The following is a 21,801-nucleotide window of genomic DNA, read 5'->3' as shown; positions in this document are numbered from 1 at the left end:
GTTATTTTCCACCAGTATTTCAAGAGAAAAAGGCTCGTAAATGGAGACATGATGGCTGCGGTGTGAACAAAACAATATGGTAGCGCGATATGGTCACTCGACTTGGTTTTGTGTAGCTCCAGGATAGCAACGACGATTTAAATAAGCCTGTCAGTGGCTGTGGACAAGCCACATTGCAATTTTTTTGTGATGCTCTAAAAAGAAAATGCAGTTGACTTCCATTGATTCGACGCTGAAGGGACCAATGAAATTAGTTAAATTATCCAGCAAGCCGAATTCCACAAGAGGCAGAAATGCCCCCCAAAGCAGATCATTTGTTTGGAAAATATTTGCCCCTTTAAGGGCTCAAAAGTAGAATTGAACAGACACCCAATAATTTTAGCAAAAAAGACTAACATCTGAACAGCCGGTCTCATTCGATACTTCACTAATGCCTGGAATGACTTAAGTTGTTGCGATTAGGTTTATCGAGATCCTTGGTTTTACACAAAACTAGAATGGAGGCTAGCTAGTGCTCTGGCTCGTGAAGCCTTTTAAATAACTCGGACATCTTGAATACTCTAGCACCCACTCCTGCTAGCTTGTGGGTCATGGTCAATATGTCTCTTTCAATTTAATTTAGGCTCTCTAAGACTGTTTCCATAATACAGTGATCGTGGCAGGTCCCAAACTAGTCGTGCACTCCTCATTTTGGCAGTAGTTTGCTTGTTTTCTTTTGGAGCTCAGACTTGTCAATGTAATATTGTTACAGTGGGAAAAAAGGACAAGGTCGATTTTATGCTAGAGCTAGGACGTCCTGAATGTGGGAGACATACGACTTGGCAGTAGTTTAGGCACACGTGGCGAGTTGTTGCTTGGCAGCTAGTTGTCGCCCGGTCGGATTACCAAAAACTTCGGACAGCTTTTCTTTGAACAAGTCCCAGCTGGTTAGCTCTTCCTCATGTGTGTAAAACCACGTTTGCGGTGTTCCATAAAGGTAGAACACGACATTGGCCAGCATTAGGGTCGGATCCCACCTGTTCACCTTGCTGACGTGCCCATGCATCTTCAACCATTCTTCTACGTCAACACCACCGAGGCCGGTGAACTTGCCGGGGTCTTGCGGCTGAAGTAGAGCAACATACTGGGTATGTGTAGTTGGCACTGCTGCTGCAGATGCGCTGCCTTCCACTGGAAGCACGGTCGCAGGCTGGGCGAGACGTCCGCTGCAGAGCTCCGTGGCGAAGATGCGTGCCCCACATTTCCACCAAAATGTCACAGGTATGAAACTATTTACACGGTGTATTTACAAGGTGCATATAAACAGCAGCCGAGAATCCCGAGAGGCTGTTGCTACTTCGTTGTCTTCACCATCGACGACCTTGTCCTCTTTTCCCACCGTAACATGTTATGCCTTTCGGGCTATGCAACACACCGGCTAACTTTGAGCGTATGATGAACTCATTACTCCAAGGATTCAAGCGGTCGACTTGTGTCTGCTACCTAGATGATGTTATGGTGTTCTCGCCCTCATGCAGCACACACAATGAGCGCCTTTCAGCTGTACTTGCCGTCTTTCGCAAGGCCGGTCTACAGCTCAACTCCAAGAAATGTAACTTTGGTCATTTTGAGATTACTCTTCTTGGATATGTCGTCAATGTGACTGGCATCCGACCGGACTCGGAGAAAATTCGTGCCTCGGAAGAGTTCCCTGTTCCATGGTCCGCAAAAGATGTCGAAGTTTTGTGGGCCTTTGCTCTTACTTCTGCTGCTTTGTTAAAAATTTTGCTACCATCACACGCCCTCTCGCAGATCTGAAGTGTGCAGTTTTCACGGGGATCCTCTCAGGCCACCGCCTTTTCACGCCTTACCACCATGCTCACCACCCCACTGATTCTAGGGCACTTCGTTACTTCAGCCCCTACAGAGGTGCGCACCGATGCCAGTGGCCACGGAATCAGTGCCGTCTTGGCACAAGTTCAACACGGCCATGAACGTGTCATCGCATATGCTAGCCGTCTTTTGTCACCTGTGGAGCGGAACTACTCTATTATTGAGCACGAATGTTTGGCAGTTGTCTGGGCAGTGGCGAAATTCCACCCCTATTTACATGGCAGGCCCTTTTCCATTGTAACGGATCAACATGCTCTCGTCAACACGGCTTTCGTCCTTAAAGGATCCCACAGGGAGGCTTGGACGACGGGCTTTGCGGCTACAGAGTATTCCTATTCGGTGGCGTATATGTCTGGTCGCCTACCCAAGGATGCCGACTGCTTGTCCCGTTACCCTGTACACACGCCAGCCAACGCCGACATGGACGCTTCCGCAAGTGTTCTTTCCATTTCCCAGCTTTTGGAAATGGCCAATGAGCAACGCCATGACGCTACTCTGAGGACCCTCATTGACCGAATGGAATCTGCTGCTACTGATCCATCGTTACGGTGGCTCGTTCTCAGCGACGGCATATTGTACCGACGCAGTTTTCATCCGGACGGTCCTCCCCTTTTCCTTGTCGCCCCTCAACACCTCCGCTCAACCGTGCTTCAGAAGCTTCATGACGCCCCAACTGCCGGACACCTTGGGTTTGCTTGCATTTACGACCGCGTGCGCCACCGCTTTTACTGGCTCGGCCTCGCACATTCCGTACGGCGCTATGTAGCTGCTTGCAAGCCCTGCCAACATCGCAAAAAGCCAGCGACGCTTCCTGCTGGGTACTTACAGTCGATCGACATTCCACCTGAGCCATTCTTTCGCATGGGTTTGGATCTCCTTAGCCCCTTAGCCCTTTCCTCCAGAGTCCAGCTCCGGCAACAGGTGGATCGCTGTCGCCACTGATTACGTGACGCGCTATGCCATCACTCAGGCACTTCCCATGAGCTGCGTGACCGACATTGCAGATTTCCTGCTCTGGGATATCATTTTAGTTCATGGCGCCCCGCGACAGCTTCTTACTGACCACGGCCGCACTTTCCTCTCCTAAGTCATCGTCGATATCCCACGCTCATGTTCTACCAAGCACAAACTGGCTACCTCCTATCATCCCCAGACCAACGGCCTTACTGAGCGACTTAATTGGACCTTTACTGACGTGTTATCGAAATACGTTTCACCCGACCACAAGGACTGGGATGTGGCGCTTCCTTATGTCACGTTCACCTATATTTCAGCCCACCACATTACTGCTGGGTATTCCCCCTTTTACTTACTCTTCGGTCGTGACCCTGTATTACCATAGGACACTTCACTCCCTTGATACAGGATTCGAGGACCGAGTATGCCTGCGACGCCATCGCCCACGCTTGCCCTTACTCCTCTTTTGGCATCGCAGGAATCTCAACAGCACGCTTACAATCGTCGCCATCGTGACAAATATTTTTCACCAGGCTCTCTCGTGCTACTTTGGTGCCCTTGCCGCCTAGTGGGGCTCTCCGAGAAACTCCGCTCATGCTGCAAAGGCCCTTACCGTGATCTACGTCGAGTGACCAATGTCACATATGAGATAATCCCCGAGACTTCCGTCATGCTACCCGTTCCAGTCACCTCATGTCGTACATGTCTCTCAGCTTAAGCCCTACTATGCCCTTACCTATGGCCTGGAAGCACTGGGACGGTGCTTTTTCTGCCGGGGGTTGTGTTACAATGGTAAAAGAGGAAAGGTCGTCAATGGTGAAGACGACGAAGTGGCAACAGCCTCTTGGGATTCTCGGCTGCTGTTCATATGCACCTTGTAAGTACACCGTGTAAATAGTTTTATACCAGTGACAATATGTTCAAGACGAAGTTGTAGTATTTCTTGACTCAGGAAAAAGTTCTACGCTGAAAGACTGTTTTTGTTAAAGTTCTTAGCAGACCAAAACCACCAAAAGAAGGCAGTACATCGGTACAAAATAAGAGAACTGCAGCTCATGCAAAATCAGACCGTGTCACTTCCAAGGAGGCCCCAAGCTACGAGCCTGGTGGATTTATACGTGTACATTTGTTTCAAAAATTTAATGTTTTTCTTTCAGAACTTGATTTTTATGTATAATATCTTGTTATGCGAACACTCGTGATATTTTTTTCTCATATGCACTTCTGTATAAATGGTGTGTACTGTTTCTTGGTACACAAACCTGTGCAATGAACCAGCATAGTTTGAAAAGTGCAGTTAAGTTTGATAAGATGGGCAATTGTTTGTTAAAAACTTGCAATAAAGGTGCAATTTTAGTATTTTTTTTTATGAAACACGCTTCAATATGGCAACCATAGTAGTTCATTGCACAGCTCAATATTTCTACATATTTACCAAATCAATCTTTTATGCCTTTAGGTTTGTAGTTATTACTGCTGGCTAAACATCCATATTTTGGCACCTTCTTATTTAAAAAAAGTGTATCTCTGCTGTTTTAATAGCTCAGCCATATTAAAATGCCTAATTAACTGTGCTTTACAAGAGGACAATAATTTCAACACTGAGATTTGATTCCTACATTTATTTTCTGGGAGCTGGTGACATAATTTAAGCCAAGGTGTTCTTTTTATCGGAATTGTGGCGCAGCAATTGATCAGAGATGACAGAACCAACATTGTGTGGTGCACATTTCCTACTAATTTATTTCCAGAACAACACAAGACTATATAGACAGTCGTACATACATCACATACGCATGGGCATAATCATGCCCATAGGCATAATCAATAGCGATATCCAATAAAGTTGCATTCATTACAGTAGACAACAATATAAGTTTCACTTACCAGTTGGTTGGTGGCAACAGTTGGTTCTGTCGTCTCTGGTCTCTTGCGGCGCCCCAATACTGGTAAAACATCATGCACCAACTACCAAGCAACGTGCTTTATTGATTAAAGTGCTTCTCAGAGTGGCCCGGATGGGCACGAAATCTGAATACAAAATTCCGCCAATTCGTTTGGTGCATTTTTTGAAAAGCTATTCTGACAGGTCTGCCTTTGTAAGTCAGCTGGTTGAGTAACTGCAATATACTATAAAGCATGAATCACTTCTTTCTTGCGGTAAACTAAGATTTAAATTGAGCCAATGTTTGATTCACGCTACAAATAAACTGCCAATTTCACGTCCTGTGAATTAAATAGTGAAAGTTTCAGTAACAGTAGGAAAAAAAAACTGACGACTCCGACCACCTAAAAACGCAGACCATAGCCCATCTCGAAAAACTCGCGGACTTTACCCATTATACCAGCGTATGCGACCTGAATGTCAGACACGCAAAGCAGGAAGCTACAACACAACGGTTACTGAATTTGAGGCGTGGAAACACTCCGTTGAAAATTGCTGGAACCTTGCCGAGGAACCATGCCAGTGGATACGTTGCTTATGTATTGGTGCTACCCATAAAATTATTAAAGAACTGCGGTACAGAGAAATCACGAAGCTATAACAAAGTCAGATACAGGCTCTGGTATAGCCAGAACACCTTACCAAAAACGATTTCCAGTTTTTGCTGACCACATTCAAACATGATTTAATACGTTCAAAACACGGGACACAAAGCGCCATTTTTCACGAGTCCCGCATTGGTAAACTGCACCAGCAGCGCACTTAACCGAAAGAACAAAAACTAAGAAATAAATTGCTAAATGTAACAAAAAATATTAGCGTAAATTATTTCACATTGTTTTAGTGTCTGAATACTGGTGCATTGTTACGCAGCTTTAACGGCAGCTGCAGCTGACGGACGATACGGATACAGCAGAAGGATTCGATAACGCTGCACACACCAAAAGACATGTAGTACAAACACCAATTTGCAAGGATTCGTTGCGAAATTAGTGTGATTATGCGCAGCAGTTCATTGTTAAAACGATTCATTTCTTAGACATAGGGTAACGAGTAAAAAGCGTGCATGTCTGACGTACAGCTTCTCTGCAGTACACGTAACAAATCTTACATGCGCAAAAAGAAAAAATAAAGAAAAAAGGCGAAATTGAAATTTCTCGCCGGCATGAAGACACTACAACACTGCAGCTTTACGTAAATCGTTCCTATATTTAGTTGCGGATAATCTGTCATCGTACAGTGCAATCAGAAATAGAGTTCAAACCAACGGCATCCCTCGCTGCCCAACAAGTTTGTCGCGGTGAAGCCGATACAATCACAGCCCCTGAAACTCATCACATTATTCTGCAAAAACTTACTTCGCAGGTAAACAGCTATTAGTGGCTACCTGTGAGACATAAAACATCAAGAATTTATGAGGCGGTACAAATTTTTTCACTGCGCTTAAAAGGATGACCGATAGCGCTTCACTGCATGCTAACTAAGGTTGTTGTAAAGCCCCTTTGCAGACAATTATGTGTTGCAGTGGATATATGTAGCTGTTGTGAGTTCATTTGGCGTTTTTATTGCTCTCGATGTATAGGTGTGCGAATAATCTCTGATAGCCGCAAGTTGTGAGCGTATTAACGGATAATTTACCAAGAATAAGAGAACTCCAGACGATCGAAAATTATTACATAATTAAAATAAGATGTGCTAGGGAGCCAACGAAATTGTCTGCAATTTTTTTTCAGGTTTTAGTGGCTTAGGAAGCTAATTAAACATAGAGCACATTTAGTTACCTTAGGCTGATTATAAATATTGATAAACTGGTGCATATATTAAGGCAGGGCATTGACGGCAATTATTATAATACATCTCTTTATTTTTTTTATTATTTATTTCTTTCCTTCCCTCCCTTCTTGTTTTTCCTACACATAATCATGAACAGTCATAGATAGTTGGGCAGGTTGGCATTTGTTCATCTCTTTAGGCTACATTAAGGAAGGCAAAAAGTAGAATTACGTACTGCATCCAAGTACGTGTGTTGAAATAAATCACCCCTCTTGTGTTTCTTTGTGCAGTTGAAAAATTATTGTGAAGGACGCTTTTATAGTAATACTTGAGCGCTGTGCCTTATTTCTGCACAGCGAGGTGCTAGCATAGTCTTATATTTTGAATGTAATCACACAACACTTAATTGTGGTAGGGAGTGATTAACCTTTTTGTTGTTGTTGTATGTGTTTACAGAAATGAAACTACCAGTAGTGCAGGAAATATCTTAGTAGCAATACAAAATGAATGCTCCAACATTTCACACCACATTGCTGCAGCAAAACCACTGAGCTTTATGTGCTTACTCAGTAGTATTTAAATATATATGAGTTGGCCTAGTTGTGCAAGCAGATAAGTGTTATATCCAAGCATAGTACCTTTGTCAAAAGTCTCAAAGCCACGCTGTAATTGCCATGATCATGCAAGGTTATATAGGGCTTTTGTGAAATGCTTTGCACTCTGAATGTCCACAAAAGTGAGGATCCTCTCTGATGCTTGCATAGACTGGCGACAGCACAATTTGTGCATGCGGTGGCTTCAAAGGTAGAACAGTTGCAAGTTGGGCCAGCTGGAATACGTTTATTGTAAATAATGTGCAAAGATGCAAAAGAATGAGGGCACAAACATTGTTCTCTTTCCTTGTTTTGCAGCATTGTTCATTAGCACATATGTATAATTCCCGACAAATATTGTACATGCACACGAATGCACAGTGTTGTCCTGATATATGTGTACCGTATCACTCTCTGACTTTATTCCAGATATGAAAACCTGGACCAGGTAGTGAACAGCTTCAGTGCTATGTCTGTGGTCAGAGAGGCATTCTACTATAATTAAGGTGAAAGCCTCAAAACATGTTGGCAGGCTAGTTGGTTTGATTCCATGATGGAATGTGTATGGTTCATCGACATGCACCACTAAATGTTCTTTTTTGCTGTCTCATTTGTTTCTGCTCGTTCAGTATATATTTATCGATGCTTGTGAAAATAAAATCTATAGTTGAAAGTAGTGCTGTCTCTGTCTATCTGTTTCTTTCTACGTCCTCGTTCAGTCACACTTGCACATTCCATGATGCAAAGCCTTAAGTGGCTCAGGGCAAGGGCTCACATCTAAAGAATGCAGCGTCTAGTCGAGTGGTACAAAAAAATATTATCATCAGCAATGGCTCACACGCTGTAAGCAAGCAAAGATGCAATGGCTCATGCACTCTTACGGCAGAATGTTTCATGTTGCACATACATTGTTGCATTTCCAACATAGAGACATATGTTCATGAGGAAATCAGTGAGCAATTCCACATAAAGAAAGTGTGCATACCCTTAAGGCAGAGTGTTTCATGTTGAACATACATTGTTGCATTTCCAACATAGAGACATATGTTGATGAGGAAATCGGTGAGCAATTCCACATAAAGATGTGTGGAAAGTATATCAGCCAGCCCTCTAGTGTGTTTTATGGTGACGAGCGATCCTTCTTATGATTTTGGTGTGGGAAGACATTGAGGTGCTTTAGACCTATACATTAACAGAGGCCCAAATTTTTCTTGATTTTCTTAACATGTGCACATGTGTGAGTTTTTCTGGTATGTTAACCAATGTTTCGAAAACAGACCTTCAATCAAAAGTCAGTATTTGTATTGTCCCTCTCTTACTCATTGCTTCTCCACCATGTTTTCAGCATGAATATAGCAATTAACTGCCCCAAAACTGCTTGAGCATCTTAATTTAGCTCCACAATTTAGTGTTGAATGAACATCATTCGCTAATTCTGCAACAAAATTGAAAGGAGATATATATAAGGACATATAGCTTGGACAAGTTGTGTGAGTGTAGCTTAGGCTCAGAAATTGAAAAGGTTTGTTTGTCAAGTTCTGTTGTTCATACCTAGGTAAACATTTGTTGTGAGTAACAGTATAGTTTTCTTTTTCAGTGCAGAAGTGTGAGAGTTAATGCTGGCATAAATGCACCATGTGTTTTGGTGGAAGTAATTTTCCAAGTGATAATTTTCCAAAATTAATATTTGCACTACTGGCATTACACTCTGTGTGGTGCAGACATGTACGAAAATGGATGTACTAAATATGACTTGTCATTTAATTCGTTTGTAAGGTTGACTGATTCCAGCGAGATGACACAAAAAGTCCCCATGGACGTCCCAAAAAGATCCACACGTCCCACATCCAAATCAAAACGTCTGGTGGACTTTGAAGGGACATTGTACTTGGTGAGGTCTTCAAAATGCAGCATCATGGGCATAATTTGGATACGGAATCAGCATGCGAAATATTTTCGGTGAATGTGCATCACGAGATGGCGTGTCAGATATCTGTGAGTCGTCTTCTCAAATAGATGCTCTTTTTAAATTTACCTAAGACTTTAGGTTATTCTACCAGGAATGTCCCACATATGGGCCTCTTTTTTTGCCCACACATTAATAGTCTAGAGGAAGAACCTCTAGACTAGTAATAGTCTAGAGGTTCTAGAGGTTGAATTTTTCCATTTCCGAGAAAAGAAATGCTTTCTGATATGTTCAAATTATAGCCCAAAACTATGAAATCTCAAGCTCATATGCACACACTCTAGTTTGCATATAGTTTAGGATAGCATTGTCTTTGAAAAATTTAGCTGGTTGAATATCCCACCTATGCTAGACAGAAGGTCCTAAATAAGGGAACATGCCACTGCATTTCCATGTGGGTGTGCAGGCACATGTTGGTTGCAATATACATACATGTTGCATATGCTATACACACATGATATATATATATATATATATATATATATATATATATCACGTGTACCACAGGGCTCTATTATAGGACCTAATCTCTACATAATTTTTCGCACCTCATTTGCCACAGGAAAGCTGCCTTCTGATTGGAGGACAGCTTGCATTGTGCCTGTGCCTAAAAAGGGTGATAGGACGCTTATTTCTAATTGTCATCCCATCTCGCTCACTACCACATGTTGTAAGTTAGCAGAGTACATTTTAAGTAACTATATAACTAATTTTTTAATGACAATGGTTTGCTCTCATCTGTTCAACACAGATTTAGGAAAGGATTGTCCTACTGTGACCTAAATCCCACACCTTTGCAACAGTGCTTAACCGCTTAGGGCAGGTCAATGCCATTTTCTTAGACTTCCGAAAAGCAGTTGATGCTGTATCTCAAGCAAAATTAAAACACAAGCTTGAACTAAATGGACTTCCTAAATTTGTGGTCGCATGGGTTTCGTCATATCTCACCAACCATATACATAGTTTAGTAGAACTTTTTTGCAGTTTACAGTTTGTTACCATTGATGATACAGTTTGTTAACATTGATGGTCATCATTCAAATACTTTACCAGTTACTTCAGGTGTTCCACAAGGAAGTGTACTGGGGCCCATTGTTATTTCTAATATATATAAATGATATTGTTAGTGTTATACCTGAACCGCTTCAAATTAAACTGTTTGCTAATGACTGCATTCTGTTTAACGAATTTAACTGTATCCTAGTGACAAAGTTCTGCTTAACTCTAAACTCCAGAGAATTCACACACAGTGCAGCATTTAGGATATGCAGCTTAATGCTGAAAAAACAGTTTTTATGAAGATTACCAACAAAAAACTTGTGCATTCCTTTCCATACACCCTTCCATCGAATCCCCTATATAGAAGTTAATGAATATAAATACCAACTAGCCCCCTTCATTGCTTTACTGAATATAAATACCTCGGTGTTACCATAACAAACCGTTTAACCTGGAACAATCATGTTACCAATGTTTTCTTGTCTTCCTACTGAAACTTGGTCTTCTTCACCACAAACTAAAGAATTTTCCTCCCAGGATAAAGCATTTAGTATACTATATAATAATAGTCTCATCAGACCAAAACTAGAGTATGCTTGTACAGTTTGGGACCCCTACACTAAACAGAATGTTGAGGCACTGGAGTCAACCCAGAGGAAAGTCGTACACTTCATTTTTTCAAAATACCACAGTACAGACTCACCCTCTGATTTAATGAAAGAGCATGCCGTCTCATCGCTGTAAGCACGAATGAAAATTCAAAGACTAAAATTTCTATTTTTACTTAAGAACAGTAAACTTTCTATGAGTCCTCAACCTTATCTTATGCCCATTACTACTCGTCGTATAAGGCATCATCATGATCAGTGTCTAACTCCGCATCATGCCAAAATAAACACCTTTAAGTATTCTTTTTTTCCCCGTACAATTGAGGAATGGTGCAAGCTGCCTTCTGATGTGGTTATGACCATTGAATCTATTGACAAATTGATTGCTTTTTATTCATAGTCATGTTTCACACTGTATAAATTTTCTCCTGTAACTGTACAACCTGTCCCATTGTAAATGAGCTCCTATGTTTTGTGCTGTCACTACGCCGAATTCATATTATGCATTGTTATATAGTTATGCCACACCTGCTAGGGCTTGCTGTGAGGGCCTGAAGTATTTGATAAATAAATAAACAAACGATATTGTGAATATACTGCAACTTCCTCAATATATATGCAAGCTACTACATGCAAAATACACTACTATATGCTATATATATGCTACTGTATGCAAAAGACACTAGTACGTACATTTTTTTTGCAGGTAAACATGCACTTACTCTATCTTGAAAAGGTAGCTACTAGACTGCTGATCGAATTGTGAAACTGGTTATATTTAAATTACTTCAATTGAATATTAAGAAAATTAATTTTATTATTTTGAAATTACAATGTTTCTACAAAATTTATTACCTATGCTATTGAATGAGTACATACCTAAAAATTTTTACGTGTTATTTTCGAAGAGTACATGAGCTAGACACCTCACATAAACAAGCTCCATGCAAATATCTCTAGGGTAATATCAATAATGAACAATATTCGAAATTTGGTGCCCTAATGGTTAAAACTTCAGTTATATTATGTCCTTGTTCATTCTCATGTTTACTACTGGCTACTAATCTGGGATATCGCTCCTGAGACAAATTTAGACAGGTTTTTTTAGCTGTGCAGTGCACAGCTCTACAAAAAAGAGATTTGCACTGCATTATAAAAAATCTAAAACAAAAGGCCAACATAGCACTATTCTTTCCTAAGCTTAACATACTCAAAGTTAACTAGCTGTTCCAAATAATGCTTCCTATGCATAGACATAAGGACATTCTATGTGACCAGTATATTACTCCCTCCTCATCTTCTCTGCCTGACAATAATACACAGTACCGTCTTAGGCATAGCTGACTTAGGACACCAATGTTCAGAAGTAAATATGGGACACAGCCACTTGCTCATCCTAATACCTGATTACCTAGCAATCAAAAATCGTGAAAGTGCTAATATGATTCGCCAATGCAGGTTTGTTTATAGCCTTAACAAAAAAAGTTTATCTTTTGTTAAGCTGTTGAATAATGCTTGTCGTGCGATATGTAGTGCTGCTGTGGTCATGTCAGTCCTTTCTATATTCTTTATTTATTCTTTAAACTCTTGCACAGTTGCTCAGCATTGTTGCTTGTCAGAATTATTCGTAATTGTTTAGGCTTTACTGAGAATGATGCAAGTATAGATTGCCAACAATTTGTAGCTTCTTGTGTAATTTGTTTAGTTGCCTTTTGAACAGATTTTGGTTTTTCTTTGTTTCTGTATTGTTTCACTGTGTTCTTGTTGCTTTCCACATCTGTGCAATGTACAGGTAGGAGGGCCTTGCTTAGGCAGCTGCATCTGCCTTTAGTCCCTTCATCTGGGTTAATGTATGTCTAAATAAACAATATAAATAAAAAAATATAGATGCAATGCACAGTGTTCAGTGTCTACCACATGGACTGCAAATGTCTTCTGCAAACAATGGCAAAAGACATTGGACAGCTGTGTTTATGCTAAATTCTGCTTGTGTTGTGTTATATTTCCTTAGGAAAAATTGGAATAGAAATATATGGTTGGTTTCTATAGGTTTCATATTACTGGATAATGAAATGATAAGCCTGATACACTAATGATGCTGATAACCTGTATTGATCTATTGAAGTATAAACTAGAACTGATACGCTGATAGCCTGTAGTGGTTTATGAAACAGACTTAATACACTGATAAAACTGATAGCCTGTATTTGTGTATTAGCTCAACTTCTAGATTGGTGTAGACAGGAATGATGTATACCAAATTGTTTTACGAAGCTTTCTAGGCAAACCCTCCTGGCCTCTGCTCATCGTGGTTGCTGCTGCTGCCTAGCCAAACAGCTGACACACAGGACCACACTTACATAACGAATCTTGGCCTATATATAGCCCCATCTGTACTATCCCTATAGATGTGCTAGCAGCCAGCTCTGATCTCTAGGAAATTACACAGTAAAACAACAAATTGTACCAACATCTACAGTACAACGAATATGCAGCTTGGAATGCATATAATTGCTTTATTAAAGCGACACCTTCTGTGCCTCCATTCTCTATGTTGGGTGCGTCCGCTTGGTTTGCTTCTTGCCGAGCACTGCTACCTATACAAGTTTATGTTATGATCACTAATTATATTGCATCTATTGGGATCTATAAAGCAGTTCATTTGTCCAATACAAGTTCATATCACTGCTTGTATCACTATCACACATTTTATTTGTCTTATAGAACATTGTACTGCCCTGGCACAGCACCGGCAAGAATATTTATAGGACCTGTACACTTGGCCATGGGACTTGTAGGTTTTACTATTGGATTTCATATGAGACCAATAGAGATCTTTATTGGAAGATTGTCTAGGGTTTGTAAAGCAGGGATAGATTCATTATTTTTTGCTGGAGGTACTAATTGACACATTGTATTATAAGCAGTTGCAATAAAGCATTGAAAGTTTCACAGTGACTCTACGACACATTGCATGCCTGGAGAGCTACAGGGACCGTAGCATCAACAAACAAGTGATTATTAACATCAAGACTATGCCAGGATTCAACATCTGACTAATGTCCCAATGACATCTAAAGAAAGGCCTAGTTGGTGCATCCATAGAACATCTTTTGGTGTTTCACATGGAGCGCTTTTCAGGATCATTTGTGGAGATCCAGGAGAACAGGCTGGCTTCAGGAAGGGATATTCTACAACGAATCACATCCATGCCATCCGTCAGGTAATCAAGAAATCTGCTGAGTATAATCAACCCATGTACATGGCTTTCGTAGATTATGAAAAGGCATTTGATTCAGTAGAGACACCAGCAGTCATAGAGACATTATGTAATCAGGAAGTACAGGAGGCATATGTGAATATCTTGGGAAATATCCACAAATATTCAACAGCTACCTTCGTTCTCCAGAAGAAAAGTAGAAAGTTACCTATCAAGAAAGGGGTCAGGCAAGGAGATGCAATATCTCCAGTGCTATTCACTGAATGGTTAGAAGTATTCAAGCTATTAGACTAGGAAGGCTTAGGAGTGAGGATCAACAGCAAATATCTCGGCAACCTTTCCCTTGCAGAAGACATTGTAATGTTCAGCAACACCGCAGATTAATTACAACAAATGATTGAAGACATAACCAAGAAAGTGTAAGAGTGGGGTTGAAGATTAATCGGTAGTAGACAGGTTGAGTTCAACAGCCTGGCAAGGCAAAAAGAATTCATGATCGCCAGTAAGCCTCTGGAGTTTGTGCAGGAGTACGTTTATCCAGGTCAATTACTCACAGGCGACCCTGATCATGAGAAGGAAATTTACAGAATAAAAATGGGTTGGAGTGCATACAGCAGGCATTACCAAACCCTGACTGGGAGCTTACCACTTCCATTGAAAATTGTACAACCATTGCATTGTATTGGTGCTAACATATGGGACAGAAACTTTGAGGTTAAAGAGAAGCTCTAGAACAACATACGCACCATGAAAAGAGAGGTGGAATGAAAAATGTTAGGCATAATGTTGAGAGATTGGAAGAGAGAGGTTGGGATCAGACAGCAAAGGGGGATAGCCAATATTTTAGTTGGCATTCGGAGAAAGCAATGGAGCTGGGCCGGCCGTGTAATACATAGAGTAGGTAACCAGTGGAGCATTAGAGTTACTGATTGGATGCCAAGGGCAGCGAAGCACAGTTGAGGACAGCATAAAACTAGGCGGGGTGATGAAATAAGGAAATTGGCAAGCGCAAATTGGAATCAATGAACGCAAGATAGGGTAATTGGAGGTTGGTGCGAGAGGCCTTCGTCGTGCAGTGTACATAAAAATAGACTGATGATCAATATGAAAATGATCTATTGAGCCTGGTTACCACATAAAAAGCTTACTGTCAGGTTCTAAGTACAATCAAATTACGAACATCAAGTAATTAAAATTTTATAGGACAGGCATTGGTGTATGTGAATTAGTTATGTTATTTCAATACCTTGGGATGGTGTACAAATTTATTGTTTAGATGTTCTATTCATAAGAGAGAGTGATTACATTTACAATACTTTTATTTTTCACCAATCTCAAGCTTGATGCTTTGTACAGATTAAAGTGTATACCTAATAACTATGCTAAAAAAATGTTAGTTCATTCGATTTATCAAATAAAGCAAATGTTTTCACTCATAATCTGCTCTTCCTACAGTGCATGTGCTTGACTGCTCTATTAAGTTCAAGCACTGATGCTGCTAGAACTTTATTTTTTTGGACTTTTAAAAAGAATCTTTCTTTGCCTGCTTTCCTGGGTTTCACGTGGCTGATTGCAGGCTACTGTTGAATTAGTCGCTATCTCAGCGGGTATATTTGCCAATATATACACGAACACTCTCTGTGCCGAACGAAAGAAACAGCAAACGAGATGATATAGGCCTTGTATGCTGACCAAGTATGCACACATCTGTGCATATATGACGTGATTTATGAATGCAAAAAGCAGGCATGGCATGAAATAAAAGGGTAGACATGGGACAAACACCAATGTTAGTTGTTTATTCCACAATGTCGTCATGAAATATGTATATGATATGCACATGGGCAGATACGTTATTAGAAAGAGAAAAAAAAAAGGATTTCATTACTTGATGTATGCCTTGAGGACTCCGATTTCTTTTTCATACATAGAAATGGAAAGCCCACTAGCACAGTGCTCCCCAGTCTTTTTTATATGCAATTTTTCCAGTAACAAGCAGGCTTGCTCATTGCAGCTTTTGCCGAATTCTTTATTTTTTCTGTTAACATTAATGCATCTAATTATCTTGCAGACAATTTTCCTGTTTATCGGATCCTCTTGAAATTGTTAGGGCTGGCCGCATTCCAATTGATGACTTCCAGATGAAGTGATCATTTAATGGGGTCTTGAGACTTTTTAAACATAGTGTTATGTGTAGCTGATGCATAATGCTATTTACAATATATTTACACATAAGCCCATGATGGTGACCCTTTATAAATCGGAAAGATGTCTTCATCCTGTTCAGTGCAACAACACAACTGTTCCGTATAAATAGCAAAAAAATATTGCCAATCTGTTGTAAAGGCTGTTGTTAAAATGTGAGCCAAGTATTATAACATTGCACGCAGCAGGAAATTTAAAATATAATGTCAAAGACAGCAAAAAATGGGTTGCTCTTGCATTTGCACTGTCATCAAGCAACGTCAGTGTCAGTGCAAGCGGCTGATCCCACCAGCACTTCATATTGGCTGATTTGGGGATTGCAAGAGCATTCTCAGAAATACATAACTGATTATTTTGAGTTAAAACCTATACATGTCTGACACCTCAAAAACAGAGGAAAATAGTTTATTCTTTGCACTGCCGGTCTACATGTGGTGTACAAGAGGATAGTGGCATGTTGCATGGCATAGACTAGGGCAGCCGCTATGGGGTGCCACAGCAAGCCCTTTCACTACTGAGACACTCAACTTTAGGGCACGGCTTTTTCCTCTAGGCTTCTCTGTGTAGCTTCCAGCTTGCTAGCCGAGATGAAAAGAGAAAGCCATGTATCGATGTGTTAACTCCACTAATATGTGTAGGATTTGAACAAATTTTGTGGCAAGGGATTCCTGATATGTCCTTTAATAATGAGGCCTTCCTATGATTCGTTGGAAAATGGTTTGAGGGCCCCTTTAAGATCACTAGGAGCACTGCCAGATGCGGATTATACTTTTCTTTCTTTTTAACTTTATTAGTGATTACACATTTTAGAAGTATGAGTACAATGTGCCACATAATGATAACAGAGGTCATTCTTAATATTTACTGCTGTGTAATAGCCTTAACATTGTATTTAGTGCACATACACTGTCTGAGTGACCATGTCATTGTGGTATATGTCATGCAGGAAATATGTGAATTACAGACAGGTCTGGCAATGAACACTTGCTTGTGTACAAAAAAATTTGATTATGATGCATGACATTCCGAGCGAATGTCATTCGTTGGAAATGACATTAGATATGCCGTGTGACAGGGGTATAATTCAGTACCTGAATCCTACTTTCTAAATACATTGAGAGAGGTCACTTTATAGATGAAATTTTCTTTCTTTCCCCTTTCTCATTCTTATAGCAGAAGTTGTTCATCAAAGGGCTCAATAACTTTTTTTGAAATATTTCGTTGCAGTTAAGCATTCTCTATGAGAACCGGCTAGTTGGTCTTGCATGATAATTAAGAAAACATTGTGCAGAACAATAAAAAAAACATGAAAGATGACAAACACTACCTCAGTGTATATCTCTTTTCTTGCATTTGTGTTCTGATTCGACGTTGTAAAGTTGAAAGGACAACAAATAAGACTTGTTTTCAAGGGTTAAATGTTTATTAACCCCAAATACTGCAAATTTCATGAAGACATGGCTGATGAATGAGTATCATTCACAGAAAATAACTTACGACAGAAGGTACGATGACATATATATCATGCTCGGAAAATATTAAAACTATGTTTACACACGCAGAGAGTGAAGTGGTATTGCATTCTCATTCATGTTATATAATGACAATGACTATTCAAAAAAAGAAAAAAAAAGAAAAAGCCATCGCATCAGTATATCTTCTACAAATAATTTTTCTGTCTCAGTGCACGAAAACCTAATAGCAACCTACAGTGCAGTCAACTGTGATGCATACATGTCACGCACTTCAAAATTCGTCACGAACACTTGCTGACACCAGAACTAAAATATGGGCCAAATGGTCACAATTCATATTAGTTGCGCAGAAAACACACGGATGATGGTGGTGTCGTCCACTCCTTCCCTGTATGGTACTTGTATTTTGAGCACAATTCTCACGGTATCTGGCCGTGGCCTTGCCCGAATTACTAGGCTTCTGCGTGCCCAAACAGGCACGAAATGCATGATTGAAATTTGTTCATCGACAAAATGCTTTCCTATTTTGCAAGGTCGCTTGGCTACAGAAAGATAGCGAGGAAACGTATATATGCATGCTACATCGACCGTCAATGCGTACTGGTGTGCGACTTATGCATTTTCGAGCAATGGATCGCGAGCAATGTCTCTACGTAGTGTTTAAGCACAATATGGCATCCAGTTTTATCAGAAGACGCACTCACAACTAAAACGAGCAACACTATAAGACACACGCCGCAGTACACGAATTATCTGTGCCGGCACCATGCAGTCGGCGGCGCAGTGCCACCACGACTCTTCAAAACCCCCAATCGATAGCAGGCGATATGTAGTGCCACTTCATGGATCCAGTACAGTTCCTTGAAAGCTTGTCTATCTTCGTAACAGCAACGTTATTCGCACTAGCAGATCCTACACAGTACTAAGCACGCACCACACGGCCACTAGGAACCACACTCCCCATTCCCCACTGCGTGCACGCGCGTTTAAACGCCGACAGTCATTTTCGATTTTAAAACACGGCGTCAAGTAAAACGATTTATCTATTTAAACGCAGTATAATTACCAATCAAACCAAAATATTAGCTTTTTATGTCTCTTATATTAAACTTTTTTTTGGTGACGTCATCATGCGTGGCAGCAGCGAACTCCACTTAGGGCCATCTGCTGCCACGTTCGTGCACCCAGCGCCGGCCATAAAGATAAAAGAGTACTTAGCTACGAACGAAGTCGTTGAAGCCTCGTGCACAGGAGCGTCCGCGAGCCACTTCCGCCACGTCCGGCTGCCGACGATGTTGAAAAAACTACTGACTACGCAACTACTGCATCTCGCGCATGCGCACAAAGAGCGGAGAAATCCAATTATGATGTGTTCGTGCATTCCCATGCATAGAGTTTCCTACAAAATTACTAGAGGGAACTCTGGCGCTGCAGTCGTTGTCCTACCATGGGAATGATGGAAAGTACGTGGATTTGTCTGATCTTTGTGCTTGTGGATTCAGGCGTCCTTGTGTCTTTGTATATTACGCTATTTATTATTGTCGTATATTTCAGCGCAATCTATATTCATCGAAGTGCAGAAGACGCCGGGAACGTGTACAATTGCTATTAATTGCAGCTATTGAGCTTGTCTGTGTGCCTAAATCGAAACGCGCCAAGCGTCTCAAAGCACTGGCATGCCCGCGATAAATTCATAAGTGCGTTTCATTCGCTTGTCGATACATGCATCCGTGGCTTAATGGTTTTATTATCAGGCTTCTGTGCTAGAGTTCCTGTGTTCGAATCCTGTCGTCGGACAGTTTTAATGATTTAACGAGTTAAAATGAATGGTAGTCGTTCTGTCGTCGAACATTACGGTGGCTTCAAGTTTCTAAAGAGCGCAGAAGCAAATTTTACAACGTGTACAATGAAACTGTTGTGTACGTTGCGAACTCTATACACAATGTGATTTATAATATACTGCTTGGAGAAGGCAATACGAGCGGCTATTTAACGCTATATTGGAGAGCAGCGGACTACACGCTCTGACATTTTTTAGGTTCGGGCAGTGAACTTTTGGAGCCAAGTGACCGATCAAAGCCTTGGGACATCACTGTCACTAAGTTAGTAAAAATCATCAATTAGAGAAGCAGTTCGTCACAACACAACAGCTGCCGTACTAATTACAACGCCGTACAGCCGCCCACTGCGTAGCAGGCGATGGATGGATGGATGGATGGATGGATATTGACACGTGTACTTATCTTTATCGGGCGACCACGTGTCGCCGCTTAACAATTGTAATCGCGCAGCGAGGGACGCGCCTGCATGTATCCGACGTTTCTGGAAAGTTATCGATGCTTCTACCCGGCTGTCTGCTGTCGCCGAACCTTGTGTTATCTGATTTCATCGCGTTACTCGAATGGTGCAGAACTTTGTGGAAGGCACGCGGGTCCGAACGATTAGTCTGGAACATTCGACGACTGCTCTATAAAAGCCGACGCGCTTGACCCGCTGATCATATTTTCGACGATCGCCGAGCGTGTTCGCCGCTATCGTTGCGCTATAAGTGTAGCCTGATTTGTGGGCACAGGTTCGCCCAATAAAAGTTAGTTTTCTTGTTCACAGTATTGCTACTGTCTTATTCAACGTCACCACCACGTGACATCTGGTGGAGGTGCTTGTGCGTTCATGTACCGAACGCCCCCGCAAAGCCGCGACCCAAGCCCGAAGCCCGAGGACAGAACCAACATCGCCGAAGACCAGCGTGCTAGCCGCAGACTGCAAGGACTGCCCCCAGAGCACGGACTTCTACCTGAGACGACAAAGAAGATCGTGGTCAAGACAACCCCAATGGCTGCCCAAGCGTCCCCTGTTATCCTACAACAACCTCGGGACCCACCAACCTTTCATGGAGCAGCGACTGAAGACCCGGAATCATGGCTGGAGACCTACGAACGAATCGCAACATTCAACAACTGGGACTCCGACGAGAAGCTGCGGCATGTCTACTTCGCCTTAGAAGACACCGCCAGAACTTGGTTTGAGAACAGGGAATCGACCTTGACAACTTGGGACCTGTTCCGTAGCGGCTTCCTACGCACCTTTACAAGCGTGGTGCGCAAGGAAAGGGCTGAAGCTATGCTGGACGCCCGAGTGCAGCTACCAAACGAGAACGTTGCCATTTTTACGGAAGAAATGAGCCGTTTGTTCCGCCACGCCGTTCCCGGATATGGCCGAGGAGAAGAAAGTCCGCCTACTGATGCGTGGGGTAAAGGAGGAACTTTTCGCCGGGATGGTAAGAAGCCCACCGAAGACCATCGAAGAGTTTCTTTCTGAGGCGACGAACATCGAGAAGACACTCGAAATGCGGAACCGGCAATTCAACCGCCGTACAAGCTCTACCCACTACGCAGGAATTCAATCACTGGCCACGGACGATCTGCGCGAGACTATCAGGGCCATTGTGCGCGAAGAACTGCGGAAGGTCTTGCCTTCGTCGCAGCCTCAAGTGGCCTCGATCGCCGACATCGTAAAAGAAGAGGTGCACCGATCGCTTGGAGTTCCCCAAGTGCAACCAGAACCGCCGCAGCCTCAGCCGCAAGCGATGAGCTACGCCGCCGTCGCCCGCCGTCAAGGTCCCCTTCCACGACCGCGCCAGGACCCCGTAACGCCGCAATTCCGTCGACCACCACCGCCGCCGCCAGCACGCCCACCCGTCGCCCAGCGCAGCTACCCGAGGAAGACAGACGTTTGGCGTGCTCCTGACCACCGCCCGCTCTGCTACCACTGCGGAGAAGCAGGTCACGTCTACCGACGATGCCCGTACCGAGAGATGGGACTGCGAGGTTTCGCCGTCAACGCGCCGCGTCCACAGCTTGGAGAGCGCCCACGTGACATCGCCGATTACCTCGTCGCCACTCAGTGGAGCCCTCGACGACCGTCCCGTTCGCCGTCACCAGGCCACTACCTGTCGCCGCAGCGCCGACCGTACACCGGCCCAGGCCGGGGCCACTCTGCGAGCCCATATCCGGAAAACTAAAAGCAGCAACCGATGGAGGTGCGGTTGCTGTTCGTCGAACTGACGAAGATCCTCCGCCGCCGACGAAGACGACGAAGAAACCATCTCGACGACCTTATGACGACACGCCGCCGTCCCGAAGAAGTCGGGAAGCCAAGACTACACCGACGAAAGACGACTTGACGACG

General features: G+C 42.4%; 1 protein-coding gene across 1 annotated transcript in view; it reads right to left on the bottom strand.

The window, feature by feature from the left end:
* The window catches only part of LOC135912407 (serine/arginine-rich splicing factor 6-like), a 99,236-nt gene that overhangs the window by 65,236 nt on the left and 12,199 nt on the right, over positions 1–21,801 (bottom strand). The window lies entirely within an intron of this gene.

The sequence above is a fragment of the Dermacentor albipictus genome, chromosome 5 (assembly GCF_038994185.2).
Source record: "Dermacentor albipictus isolate Rhodes 1998 colony chromosome 5, USDA_Dalb.pri_finalv2, whole genome shotgun sequence".
NCBI lineage: Eukaryota > Metazoa > Arthropoda > Arachnida > Ixodida > Ixodidae > Dermacentor > Dermacentor albipictus.
The sequence above is the reverse complement of the archived record's forward strand: the minus strand, read 5'-3'. Positions and strand labels throughout refer to the sequence as shown.